This window comes from Eretmochelys imbricata, chromosome 3 (assembly GCF_965152235.1).
Source record: "Eretmochelys imbricata isolate rEreImb1 chromosome 3, rEreImb1.hap1, whole genome shotgun sequence".
Taxonomy (NCBI): domain Eukaryota; kingdom Metazoa; phylum Chordata; order Testudines; family Cheloniidae; genus Eretmochelys; species Eretmochelys imbricata.
The window spans coordinates 115,678,492-115,692,740 of NC_135574.1; the positions used below are offsets into that span (position 1 = coordinate 115,678,492).

Below are 14,249 nucleotides of genomic sequence, written 5' to 3' on the forward strand. Positions count from 1 at the left end.
GAGAACCATAACTGGCTCCCTGAAGGTCCACCCCTTCTCTTGTGGTGAGTGAATTTTGGCACAGGAAAGAATTTTATACCACTGGGATCAAATGCATAAAGTTAATAGGGTTTTTTTTAAAGAACTACCTGTTTCACCAATAATGTGATTTTTTTATCACCACTGAATAGTTTTGAACATTGCTCTTACCCTACACTACAGAAAATTCAATGCTAGCTGAAGTTCTTTCTTTCTTTCTACAAGGATGCACTACGGTTCACCAGATGACACAGGTCTAAAGCCCAGAAACCTGGATTCTATTCCTGCCTCTGCTACTGACTTGTGGTGTGACCTTGAAAAAGTCATGTGAGCTCTCTTGATCTGTAAAAATGGTAGGAAATAATGTTTAATCACCTTTCTAATGTGCTTTGAGATTTAGAGATGAAAAGCGTTAAATAACATTATTCATAAAATGCCGCCTCATTTCTATTTTCATTGTGGTCATACTACCAAGTACTCTGACAATACTACTACTATGCCCACCGTCCCAGCACCACTGCCTTTCGAACTCTGGAATGTGTTACAGCAACGTTATAAAGGAAAAATGTATAACTTTACATACAACGTCGATCCACATATTTTATCAGGACAATAATGCTCAGCAGACTGTGAGTTTTCAAACGATACATCACGAGGAATACTTTGTACAAAATTTAGCATAATCTTGTCAAAGTGGTGAGTAATAGTATAGACTGTCACAGTATGAAGGGTTTTTTTTTTTTTACAAATAGCAGGACAGATATTTTAAATGGTTAGCACAGGTGTGGGCAAACTACGGCCCGTGGGCTGGATCTGACCCCTCACGGCTTTGGATCCGGCCCTCGGGATTGCCACCCCTGGGCCTGGCAGGCCCCACGCCGCTCCAGGAACTGGCAGGCACCACGTCCCTGAGGCCCCTGGGGGTGGGTGGGCAGAGAGCTCCGCGTGCAACTCTCACCTGTGGGTACCTTCCCAGAAGCTCCCATTGGCTGCGGTTCCCCATTCCCAGCCAATGGGAACTTCGGGAGAGGTACCCACAGGCGAGGGCAGCACATGCAGCTCTCTGTCCCATCCGCCCCCCCCCACAGGGGCCGCAGAGATGTGGTGCCGGCCGCTTCCCGGAGCGGTGCAGGGCCGGGGCCAGGGCGGGCAGACAGGGAGCCTGCCTGGCCCCGGTGCGCACCGCTGCCACCCCGGAGCCGCTCCGGGTAAGCGGTGCCAGGCTGGAGCCCAAACCCCTGCCTGCACCCCAACCCCCTGCCGTACCCCACACCCCTCCTGCACCCCAACTCCCTGCCCTGAGCCCCCTGCAGCACCCTGAACCCCTCCTGCACCCCAACCGCCTGCCCTGAGCCCCCCCGCACTCTGTACCCCTCCCTGCACCCCAATCCCTTTCCCTGAGCCCCCTTGTACACTCCGTACCCCTCCCCTGCCCCAACCGCTTGCCCTGAGTCCCTTCCTGCACACCACACCCCCTACCGCACTCCCTCCCGCACTCCAACCCCCTGCCCCAGCCCTATATTCATGGCCCTGCAAGTAATTTCCCCACCCAGATGTGGCTCTCAGGCCAAAAAGTTTGCCCCCCCCCCCCCCCCCCGCCGGTTAGCATATACACAAGGAAGGACAGTAAAAGAGGGGGAAATACATTGATAAAATGGCATTACATATACTAGTGAGATGTGTTCACCATGAATAAAAATGGTGAACTTTTTATAATTATAGTATTTATCCTCTACTGTACATTATTGGAGCTATGAACTGAACTGGGGAAATAATTTGAAACTTGCAAATTACTTTTGCACTCTTAATTTTGTTAATCTTTTTTATGGTTGGTGAGTCTGACCCAGTTTTCCCTTGTTAAGTTCACTCAGTTTTTAGAGATTCTATTGGTTCCACTAGTATTTCCCTTTATATAGGTATAAGGAATGTCATTCAGACTGACAGGGGACCTCTCAAAATTGAATGAATTTTTAAACAGCAACAACTGCACCTGCCAAGACACAGAGTTGCAGTTATGAAATTATATATAATTTGTAAATCTGTATAATTTAGAAAAAGGAATATTGATGTGCAATAGTAAAATTGTTACGATAAAATATTTCAAATCTAACTGACTATAACGAATATAAAAATGATCGTAGATGAAAACAAAATAAATCATTTTCAGTTACGTGTGCAACAAGACTATATTCAGGAGTGTTTATTTTGGTAACCAATGTAAACAGGGTATTTCATGTGTGATGTGCAGTAAGTCATAAAGGCCAAACTCGGAACCGATGAGCATTTGCTCATGTAAGTAACCTCATTAATTTTAGTAGAACTACTTGCAGAGAAAGGTACACTTCAACCTGAATAGGAATTTGGGACTGAGACACAGAGGTTACGTCTACACAGGGATAAAAACCCCATGACTGGCCCAGGTCAGCTTACTCAGGATCATGGGTCTTGACCTGTGGGATGGAAAAATCGCTATGTAGATGTGCAGGCTCAGGCTGGAGCCTGAGCTCTGGGAGGCTGGAGGATCCCAGAGCTCGGACTCCAGCCCAACCATCAGCACAGAGATTTCTAGCTGCACAGCCCGAGTCCAGCAAGCCCAAGCCAGCTGTGGCCATGCCAAGGGTCTTTTAGTCCGTGTACCCAGGGAGCAAAATTAATCCCTGATTGTTATTTCATTCACATCCATGTTTATTAGGAGTAAATCAATTTAAATCAATAGTGTATCAGACCAGATATGAGAACTGGGCAATTAGAATTCAACTTTCAGATCGAAGAAATAAAACAAAAGGGAAAAATAATCAATTCTGGCCTGCTCCCTCCTAGGCAGAACACCCACAGAGTTTATTGACTGCCCTTCTGACAACATACTGAAAATCAGGTGAAACACCTGCTCTGAACTCCTAGCTACTAGCAGCTGACCTATGGTAGGCATAGCCAGTTTAGATCATCAGATAAGAGAAATATTCTTTAATGTGACCCATCCCAAAGCAAAATCTGTTGACTCATATACCTTACCATCTCTAAAATAATTATTTTCAATAGTTTCCTATTTTTTAGTACTTATTCTTTAGAAGTGTAAAATAAATAGACTGAATTACACCATTTAGAGATCCAAGACACAAGTAAAATAGAAAAGTGGTTTGATTTTTACAAATACCATGGGAATTTAGCATGTACTTTTTACAATTTCCATAGAGAGGAGAGCAGTTCTTTCCATTTGTTAAGATAATCTGAATTCTCCTTAGATCTCACATTTCTCCAAGAACACAAGACACAAACATTTTACAATTTTTACACACTGTATGCCATTGCTTCCCCCACTTGCAAGCGTTGTCAGTGCTTCAAATTGCACCACTTACCCAGTTGGTATTGAAAGAATCCGGTCACCAAATTTAACGACGTAACCTTTTTGCCACTAGCATCTTTGTAACGAGCCATTGCTGCTGTTGCTGCTGCTGCTACTTTTGCATCTTATATAGTAAGCCTCTGTTATTTAGACTTGAGCTAAGAGGTAATTTTTCAGCAAAGATCACATTATTTCCTTCACCAAAAATGCATGCTTCTTGCATAAATCCCTCCACCGTTTCCCATTTAAAGTGGGATCACATTAATGCAGGTTTTTTATAGCATCTTTCACGTATTTTTTCATATTACCCGACAAAGCCAGCTTTCTTCTGAATAACAACCCTGCTGGTCTCACTGCCATCATTCCTCCTAACTGTTTTCCTGAGGAAAGATTCTATTTTGTAAGCCCCAGCCAATCGGATAGTGGAAATCTGTGATGTCAAGAGCCTGAATAATTTATCCAGGAATTGGGACAACCCAAGTGGTAATGCTGAGAACCTAAAGCAGCAGGCTGTGTGGCTGTAAAAAGCAATTCAAATTTCTCACCAGAACTTTGATAGTAATGTAACGTACAGCAAGCACAAAAACACTGAATAAAATATTTTGTTACTGCTTGACATGAAAATATGTATGTAGCTTTTAAAAACAACCACTTGGATTCATCTTATCACACTGTATGTTTAGACATGGATGTTCTTCAGCTTGTATCTGAAGTACTGAACTGGAAGAGATAATGAGTAATGAACCTGAAAAGACATATATGCCAGTTAGTTTTTAATAATGTATTTGAACTATTATATAGTGAATATGAAATATATCTAGTGATGCACAGAATTTTGTAGTGTATTTGAGGAAGCATTCTACATGCTGAAAAATGTGAAAATATGCAGTATTTCCTAGTCCATACAGCAAAGAATCTGAGGTGTGTAGGTTTGAAATAGACTTTGTTTTGCTGTACTAAAATAAATATAGTTATGACCAATAAGATCTGGAGAACATGTAAATGTGATGCACATTCTGTTTATTCTAGCAATAGAATAGCATATAATTTTGAAGAGGGAAAAATTTATCCACTTTGTGTGTGCTGTCTTATGTAATGTATCTTACTTGTACAGCTTTTTAAATTCACTTTAATAAATTAAATTTGGAGGTTCAAATTCTGCCTGCAGTTATGCCTGTGTAAGCCCCATGAATTTATGCAGATGTGGCTAAAAGAATTTGGGCCTGGAATTTTTATAGAATACCTTTCTTTTTATTTGACTTGAAGTGTTTACATATTTTTACAAGTCTTTTTTTTCCCTAATGCATCTCTAACAAATGACTTTTTCAGGCAGCTCAAAAATAAGCAAAGACAATAGTAACTGGCTATTTTTGTTTACAATAACAATGGATAAGATGCTATGAAAGATGAACAAAAATAATTTTCTATTTTTAGACATTTGCAGATATGTTGCAGAAATCTTCAAGAGTAACATGATCTGTGGACAAAGCCATTCAGTTATCAATTATTATTATTTTATTTTAAGCAGCATGGCCCCTACTTTACACTTCTCATGCAGGCAAAACTCCCTTTAGTCTTGAACATGGAGTGTAGACTTAGGCTAACTGAATAATACTATGAGATATTTAGCAGATAATGGAGAGATTTTCAAAGGCCCAAATGGCAGATAGGTGCCTAATTCCCACTGAAAATTAATGACAGCTAGGCGCCTAACTATATCTATACTTGAAATGGTTGGCAGCACTGATCCTACAACATTGTCCACACAATGTTTCTGCTAAAGTTTATGCAAAGCAACACAGCTCCATTGTACAATGTGTACTATTAAATTATAGAGCTGCGCCACTAAAATATATCTTTTGATAGCTTCTTAGGCTACCATACAGATTGTTTGCTCTGATGAAACAAAAAGGTGTTCCAGCGCTTACTTTTCCCCACAAAATCTCAATTTTTTTGTAATTTAGTCTTAAAAACTATAAAGAGTTTCTCATTAACCTGCTTTCCTTTTTACTTTCCAGGGGGATTTCAGAGCTGCTAGGAATAGTGTCAAGAGAGCCATAATTGCACAGAAGAGTGCCAAATCAGCTACAGCATGTCAAGATGTCATCTGAGAACATGTAACAGTCGGCATACAGAGATGTGAATGGCACTGCTCAAGGAAAGTTCCTTTGGTCAGTAGTTTGGCATTGGCACTGTAAAGTTTTAAGTGAGCAATGTTATATGGCAATTTCCATCTCCATTAAGTCAATTTTAATTTAAAGCAGCTGTACAAAGGCTTGCCAAGTCAAAGCAACAATGTGGACTCTTATAAAAGGTAGCAATGTTCTAAGCTTACATAGTAGTTATTGCACATCTGCTCCTCTGAGTACATGAATTACCCCATTCAGACTTACTGGACAAAGGGGAACCAGGAAAGACTTAACTGTATTTTTTGTATGTTTAAATATTTTTTTTTACAGGCCTGTGCTAGAACTATGCCTCTTTCACAACAAAAAGGAAAATGATAGCAATGCTAAAACCAGTGTATGCTTTGTAACTTGCTAAGCCTACCCTGTCTGCTTCAATCAGGACAGAAATAAATGATGGGGAATAGGAGAACAGTGGAAGAAAATGAAGGTAGATGAAAAGAGATTCAACACCAACAGCAAAACAGAAGCCACTGAAATTCAAGAGTGTGCATGCACTGATGTTGGGAGAGGCAATATTTTTGAGATACTCTATGTATTCACATGGATTTTGCTCCCACCCCCCGCCCTTTTTTTTTTTTTTTTTTTGTGGTGAAGGGAAAAAACTGAAGACATTTTATCAGGCTTTAGTGGTCAGTTAGTGTCCTGGCTCTGAGACCTGGTCTGTCTGTTATCTTGAGAGTGTGAAACCTTCTCCAAGTGGTGGACATGGTTGAGGAGACAGAAAAGTAAAAGTACAGTATATCATCTGTTTTTATATGCAGTAGATGGTTGTTGGCTTGATTAGGACAAGGGCAGTTGTGGTTACTGCCGGCATGCTATAAATATTTTATTTTTTTCCCATTTCTAAAACAGAAAAGATGCCCATCCAAAGCTCTAGGAGCCCTGCCATCTCTTAAAATCATGTACGAAATTAGTCAATCACCCAAATCAGCTTTACCCCTTAACAAATCCAGGTATAGTCAAGTATTAAAAATAAATGAATCAATAGGACATTCTGCCTCAAATTCTGTTCCAATCATCCTATACTCTTACCCTCCTCAAAATCCCACAACAACAGACAGGCTTGCAGCGTGCCTGCACAGTTGACATATTTGGGCTATTTCTGACCAAGGTGAGGAATAAATTCAAAAATCTAGGAGTTCTCATGAAGAACAACTTGCCAGCAGCTCCCTCTCACACATAACAAGAGAGCTTATTGTGCCTGCCAACGTGCCATATTTACAGTTCTATAAGGATACCAAAGGATTAATATACAACAGACTTTCCCAAGAAAACTACAGCAATGTCAAAATCACTTTCTGGTGTAAACTGTTGCAGAGGTCAGCACAAAAGAAGAAAACTGGGTAAAATGATATTGAAAGAGATTCTGGACTATGTGCCTGCAAGTTTTTTCAAGAAGTAAACTTACTGCTAGCTTCACAATAATTGTTCACTTACACTGAGGATATGTAACAGAAAAATGAGTTGGAAATGCACTTATTTACATTTACAAACTAACAGCCTATCCTCCCTGGTTCAGTTTATTCTCATTTAGAGAGGAGGAACAAATTAGTTTGGACGCACTGATGGCACTTTCTGGGAGCCTGATTTGCCTCCCCGCCGCTACTCCATGGATCTGGAATGGGGGTTGCTACTTGGAACACACAGATTTCAGGAGATCAGTGGAAGCCAGCGCCATCTGTACAGAAGCCCAGTGCGTCTGTACTATCTCCTGGCCCAGATTCATGGCAGCACCTTCAGGAGTTGTGTTCTCATTGTGCCACCAACTGCTGCTGCCACAATCCCCTGGGAGGGTTCCCTGATCTGTGAGAGAACCCACATAAATTAATGCAAAGAGAATCAACATTAATTTATGGTGAAAATATACATGGGGTTGAGGGTTTGGGATGATGCTACAGACAGTGACTTCTCTACAACCTGTCCCCCTTGTTCCCATCTGTGGATGCCAGTCCCTGCAGCATACTCACACATGGGTTTCCGAACGGTTGCAGGTGGAGAGGTACACACTATAGAACCAGCTGTCCCCCACTTCTGCAGCATGCCTGCCTGGGTCTGCTACATTTTGTTCTCCACTATTGGTAGCACAGGAGCATATTTAGCCCCATACACGGATTATAATTGCATTTCATCCCTACAGCATTTCCCCTGTGAACAGCAGCTCTTTTATTCTTCTTATTACCTTTATTAACCTTTGTCTTAATCTCCTTGGGGATTTAAATGCATGTGTTCATTCTCCCCTCTGTTTCTGCTAAATGATTATTGTCCTAGCCTGTATTCATTGGGATGTATATGTATTTTTTTCTTTTTAACCCTCTCTTCTTTCATTCTGACATTAAAAAGTATTTGATTATTTTCTTGTTAATAGAATAAAATAAAATAAAATAAAGCTTCGAATCAGCTCCAGTAAGCCTTCCCTTTCTGGTATCTAGGGCAGTCAACTCATAACGACCATCAGTAGACAACAATCCTCATTTCAGTGTGGTGACCTGAGGCTTTCTCCACTCTGAAATCCTGATATTGCACAGAGAATTGTTTGACCTGTGTGGATTATATTACCTTCCTTCATACTATTCTCAATGAAGTGAGTAAAGTTGCAAATGAAAACAACCTCCTATTGCAAAATCATTGCTATAGTTTTCAAGAGATTTACATGCATTTAATCTGCCTTTCAAGGCACTAATCTAAAGCTGGTTATTAGCTAAAATCAGTATAATCAACAATTGAGGTGATTATTTGAAGTGAATTTAGTGCTTGTGAAAGGTGCCAGATTGGCAGCCCTAGTAGCCTAATTGCTTTATTCACAGACCGGGTACAGCAGAAGCAGCACAAGCTTCTGCCTCCGCATGCCTCCACCCTGACCTAGATGGATCGTCTCTCGGGGTGACAAGGTACTTCATTTTCAATACCCATCTAACTCCAAGCCTCTCTGTTGAGACTGCCAGAAAGGAAGCCAATAAATGCCAATGGGTGATGATCAAAGAGACAAGGTGGGTGAGGTAGTATCTTCTATTGAACCAACTTCTGTTGGTGAGAGAGACAAACTTTCCAGCTTACACTGAGGTTCTTCTTTAGGGCTAAGAAACATACTCTGAGTGTCATAGATAAATACAAGGTGGAACAAATTATTCAGCAAGGGAGGAGGATCCAAGAACCCAGGCTTCAGCCTGAGCCCGAATGTTTACACTGCAATTAAAATGCCCTGTATCCTGAGCCCCACAAGCCCAAGTTAGCTGACACAGGCCAGCCACGGTCATAATGCTGTCTCAGAGAAGTCTGTCTGATCTATGAGCGCCCTTTTCCTTAGCTTCCTTTGCAACATGCAGAGAAGTAGTTGTAATACTAGTCAGCAACAGCAGAGCGGATGCAAATGTGAAAATGATCTGATTTTGCTGACCGGGGTGTGTAGCATGTCTGCATCTGCAGCAGAGTCTGGGGTGTTGCCAATAAATGGGAAAATGCAGTATTGCTAACTCCAAGAGTTCTAAAATCAGAGCAAAATCCAAATTAGACCAAGATGATTTATTTCCAGCCTCAAATGTATGTGCAATCCATTCCTGGTACATTTGTGCCTGTGTCCTAAATACCTATTATGGCAGCATTGAGAACAGCAGCATTTCCTGAAATGATCAGGAAAATACTCCCCTGGGGATGGTTGATACTGCACTTTCTGTTTCCCAGTCAGAAAGCATTGCATTAGATTCAGCCATGCAGTACCCTCTTCGCCAGCACAACTCTCACCCCAAACCCAGAGACACCTCAGAGCTTTCCATTTGTTTTGGCTGGGACATTAACCATAGGTGACCTAGCCCACTTTAAGCCTTGATAATAGCATTTCTTTCGGTAGTGAATTAACACTGGGAGGCTTCACTGAGGAAGCATGTTTTGAAGAGGAGCAGGAAATTGCTTGCCACTCGAGGTTACGGTGAGCATTCTAGAAGTAAGGAACAGCAAAGAAAAGATGTTTCATGTGCTACACTCCCTCCGAGGTCCATGCAGGTTTCTACAGGAGACACTTCTTTTTTCTGAACTGAAAATAGAGATTTGTATTGAAAACCTTGAATAATCATAACCAAAGTAGTGCTATCCAGCCTGAAGTAGAGTTGTTTTCATCACAACAAACTCCTAATCGCTCAGGAACAAGGGATTTTTACATCAGCCAAACTGACACTTCAGGGTCCAAAATATCCCGCACTCCAGAACATGATTTCCAAGTTACAAGGTCCAACACAGGATATGAAACCCTTGACAGTGTGTTAATAGACCACAGGAGAATCATAGAATCATAGAATATCAGGGTTGGAAGGGACCTTAGGAGGTCATCTAGTCCAACCCCCTGCTCAAAGCAGGACCAATCCCCAATTAAATCATCCCAGCCAGGGCTTTGTCAAGCCTGACCTTAAAAACTTCTAAGGAAGGAGATTCTACCACCTCCCTAGGTAACGCATTCCAGTGTTTCACCACCCTCCTAGTGAAAAAGTTTTTCCTAATATCCAACCTAAACCTCCCCCACTGCAACTTGAGACCATTACTCCTTGTAATGGTACTGATGTACTGATGGTCGTTATGAGTTGACTGCCCTAGATACCAGAAAGGGAAGGCTTACTGGAGCTGGTTCGAAGCTTTATTTTATTTTATTTTATTTTATTAACAAGAAAATAATCAAATACTTTTTAATGTCAGAATGAAAGAAGAGAGGGTTAAAAAGACATGAACCCTTAAGGAGTGTGACTAACAGATTTTGAGACTTCTCTTTGGGCTGCCATGAATACCTGAGTATTAAAGGTAAAATCCTGCCTTCAATGAAGTCAATGTGAGTTTTAACATTGATTTCAATGAAGTCAGGATTTCACCCTAAGCCTCACATCTCTGCACATTCCTTACAATATACATCTATCTCAAAAATGAAAACTTGTCAGCATAGTGGTTACATCTTAACCTTATGAGACTGCTACCAAATCTATGTCAAAAAGGCACCAGTTTTTCTCCACTGATACGAAGCTAGCTCACAGTGATAACACCACACTCATATTCAGTGCCCATTCTTGCAGTCCTTATTCAAGCAATATTCATATGGATTCAAATGGGAGTTTTGCTTGAATAAGGTCTATAGGATCCTGCAGACATTTCCATCTTTCCTCATGTCAGTATTCCCACTGAAGTCATAGAAATACTCACTGACCCATAATCATTTTCAGTGACTAGTACTGATAACTACCATATGAAAATACTGCGAGTGTTCATTCTTAGACCAGGACACAAAATACCATTTTTCTTTTAAACACCATTAAACAAATATCATCATTTCCGTATGGGACATTGGGGGAAGGAGAATCCCTAAATAAATAAAATAATACATAGTCTTTATTTTATTTTCAGTCATGTTTCACCAGTTATATTGACTTCTGTATTTTGGAGATGCCCTAATTCAATCAGAATCAGAAGCTAAATGAAACACAGGCCTTTACCAAGGAAACCTCTCAGCAGCCCAGCAGAATTATCCTCCAGGCATTGCTATAGCAACCCCACTTATAGGCATTTCCATCATTATCCTTTTTTCTTGTCCTCTGACGCCCCACCAGCTTCACTGCTCCTCCGACTCCAACTATTGCACAAATGCCAAGAGATTTTCATACAACTTTGGGACGAAGGTAGGAAAAATGTGATTTTTATAAATTTCCTATTTAAACAGTATTACACTACTACAAATATTATTTTGGACAAACAAGAATAGAAGAAGAATCTTAGAAACATACAGTACCAAAGTTTGTCAGTGAAAAAAGCATTCCAGGCACAGGCTATCAGTAATGAAGACAAGAGAAAGAAAAACTATTGTTCTGTTAGCATATTGCTTAGTATTTCTACATTTCTGGTGGCAATGGAATCCCCAGGAAGAATCTCTACTTCAGAATAAACATCCCCAAAAAGTTATAAAAATAACGTATGATATATTAAGGCGGCTCCATAGAGGAGAAAAAGGGATCATTAAGAGTAATCTCAAAACAGCAAACAAAGCAACATTTAGATCTAATAAAATAATAAAATATTTGCAAACACTTTATATTGTCTAAATAAATATTTTGCTTGGGTAATATGTGAAAAACAATTTTTCTAACATTTTAGCTTTAATCAAAAAAGAACCACTTTAGAAACGAATTCCATGTCAGAGTTATAAAGGGTTTCTATTTTGCTTCTGATTTTTCATTTTAATAACTACCAAAATATATCTAGATAATGTTATAATAATTACATGCACTTTTAAATATTTTGTTGAAAACAACAGTGTATATTACCTATTCTTGCACTAATAGAAAAACATGTCTGTTCTAAAAAGAGACATTTTCTGTAATCAAATCTCAGTGATTTTTATAATAAAGTGGCCAAAATTAAATGAAATGAAAAGTATTATTTAAAAGGGCTTATTCTTATCAGAAAGTAAAAGAGAACTCACTAAAATCATAATGTCACGGTATCACTTCAAGCAGATTATCTTTCCAACGAAAACTACTGTATGTTCAAAACTCATTTAACTTATAATTTAAACAATGTACAATGCTTTTTACTTACTCCGTGGATAGTCTGGATGACTTCCAAAGTTCTTCTCTTGAGAACACATTGCAATATTACAACATAATAGAGGCATGATGTTCCATTAACGTGTACCCAGAGGAAGGAATACAGTTCTTCTGGATGCAGGAGGAGTATGAGAAGTTAGTTTTTTGAATGTGCTCTGAGGGCTAAATTATGAATCATTTATTTGCACATGAAATCCTTTTGAAGTCAGTGGGACTACTGCTATGAGTAACTGCTTACCAATGTGAGCAAGGGATTCACAATCTTGCCCAAAGTAATCAGAAGAGTTTCTTGAACCTTGATCCTACCAACACTTAAGAACATATGTAACTTTATGCATGTGGGCTATCCCACTGACTTCAATGGATTAACCGTGTGTGTAAAGTTATGCACGTGCCTAAGTGTTTGCTAGATGAGGGCCTTAGCTTGCAAGCTCTTTGGAGCATGGACTGTAGTATAGTGAAGCCACAACCATGTGAAAGAATTCACTCCTTTGAGAAATCATTATTACAACACAGTAACACAAAAGAATATCAGTTGATTAAAAAAAACCTTCAACTGTAGCAAATGATTATTTACAGCCATTCAGAACAGGGCTCCAAACGAAATTAATTTTCTAAATAACATGCTACTATGTTAAATATTTTTAAAATTCATCTACTAAATAATAATTGTCCCAATTCTGCTACTCTTACTTAGGCTGAGAAGTATCTTACTCAGTGAGTAGTCCCAAGGGGGAAATCAATGAGACTGCTCACTAAATAACGTACTACTCAGCTTGAACAAGGCAAGCAGAGAAGGACCACTATGATTAAATATCCTACAATGACTGGTTTTCCAAGAATTGTTTATTTCTCTGTGTCCATCCTGAACATCTCACATCACATTACAGATCCACAAAGCAAGGGAAAACCATAAAATAACATTATCATAAAAAATACTACCCGGGGGTAAAATATATGCTCCGGATCCTCAATCCAGGGGAGCGAAAGTTGGTAGAACTAAGTAAAGGATAAAAGGCAGTATGGGGAATTAAGTTTGTACATTTGTATCTGTACGCAAATGCCAGAAACCCCAAAACACAACATCTATAAAACATGGTAATTCTAAGTTAAGGTTCATCTTTTGCAAAAGTACACATTGGAAAACATGGAAATCCAGAGTTAAAGGTATTGTGGAGAACTTACAATCTGTTTTATAACGTAAAATGAAGCCTGGGAATCTCACTGATGAAAATTTTGTTTGAAAGCCAATATGCTGCAAGTGTAGCCATATTATTGTTTAATGTCTACCGAGGATTTTCATGCCTTTGGCCTGTAAATTCCCTGGATTCTCCAAGCTGCATATATGAACACACTCTAGGATCACAAGGAACAAGTTTATTTTTTTCTGAAAACTCTGGAATAAATTCTATTGGTGTAAACTGTCACAGCTCCATTGACTTCAACAAAGCTGCACCAATTTACACCAATGGGTAATGAAGTCCTCTATTTCTTTTACCTGGAAATGAAGTTGCAAAAAATTAACATATTAACAACTTCTATGGTACAGGCTATTATGTTCTCTGCTATCGCAGGCAGTCTTTACACACACAAAGAAAAATCTAAAATGAAAAGACAGTTACCTTTCCCATAACTGGTGTTCTTCAAGATGTGTTGCTCATGTCCATTCCATATTAGGGGTGTGTGTTTGCCACATGCATGGGTGCCAGAAGTTTTTCCCACAGCAATATCCATAGGGGACCAGCTCTGGCGCCCTCTGGAGTGGCACCCACATGGTGTGGTATAAAGGGCACCTCCAGCTCCCTTCTTGTCAGCAACTCCGACAGTGGGGAAGGAGGGCAGGTCATGGAATGGACATGAGCAACGCATTTCGAAGAACACCAGTTATGGAAAAGGTAACTATCTTTTCTTCTTTGAGTCCTTGCTCATGTCCATTCCATATAAGGTGACTCCAAAGCAATACCCCTGGAGGTGGGCAGGAGTCCACAGACATGTAGATTGCAACACAGCTCTGCCGAACCCGGTGTTGTCGCCAGCCTGCTGAGTGATGGCATAACGAGCAGTAAATGTGTGGACTGAGCACCACATTGCAGCTCTACAGACATCCTGGATAGGGATGTGTGCCTG

At 40.0% G+C, this 14,249-nt stretch overlaps 1 protein-coding gene across 1 annotated transcript in view; it reads right to left on the reverse strand.

Moving 5' to 3' along the window:
* Nucleotides 1–14,249, reverse strand: part of SYNE1 (spectrin repeat containing nuclear envelope protein 1) — a 483,717-nt gene that overhangs the window by 411,627 nt on the left and 57,841 nt on the right. The window lies entirely within an intron of this gene.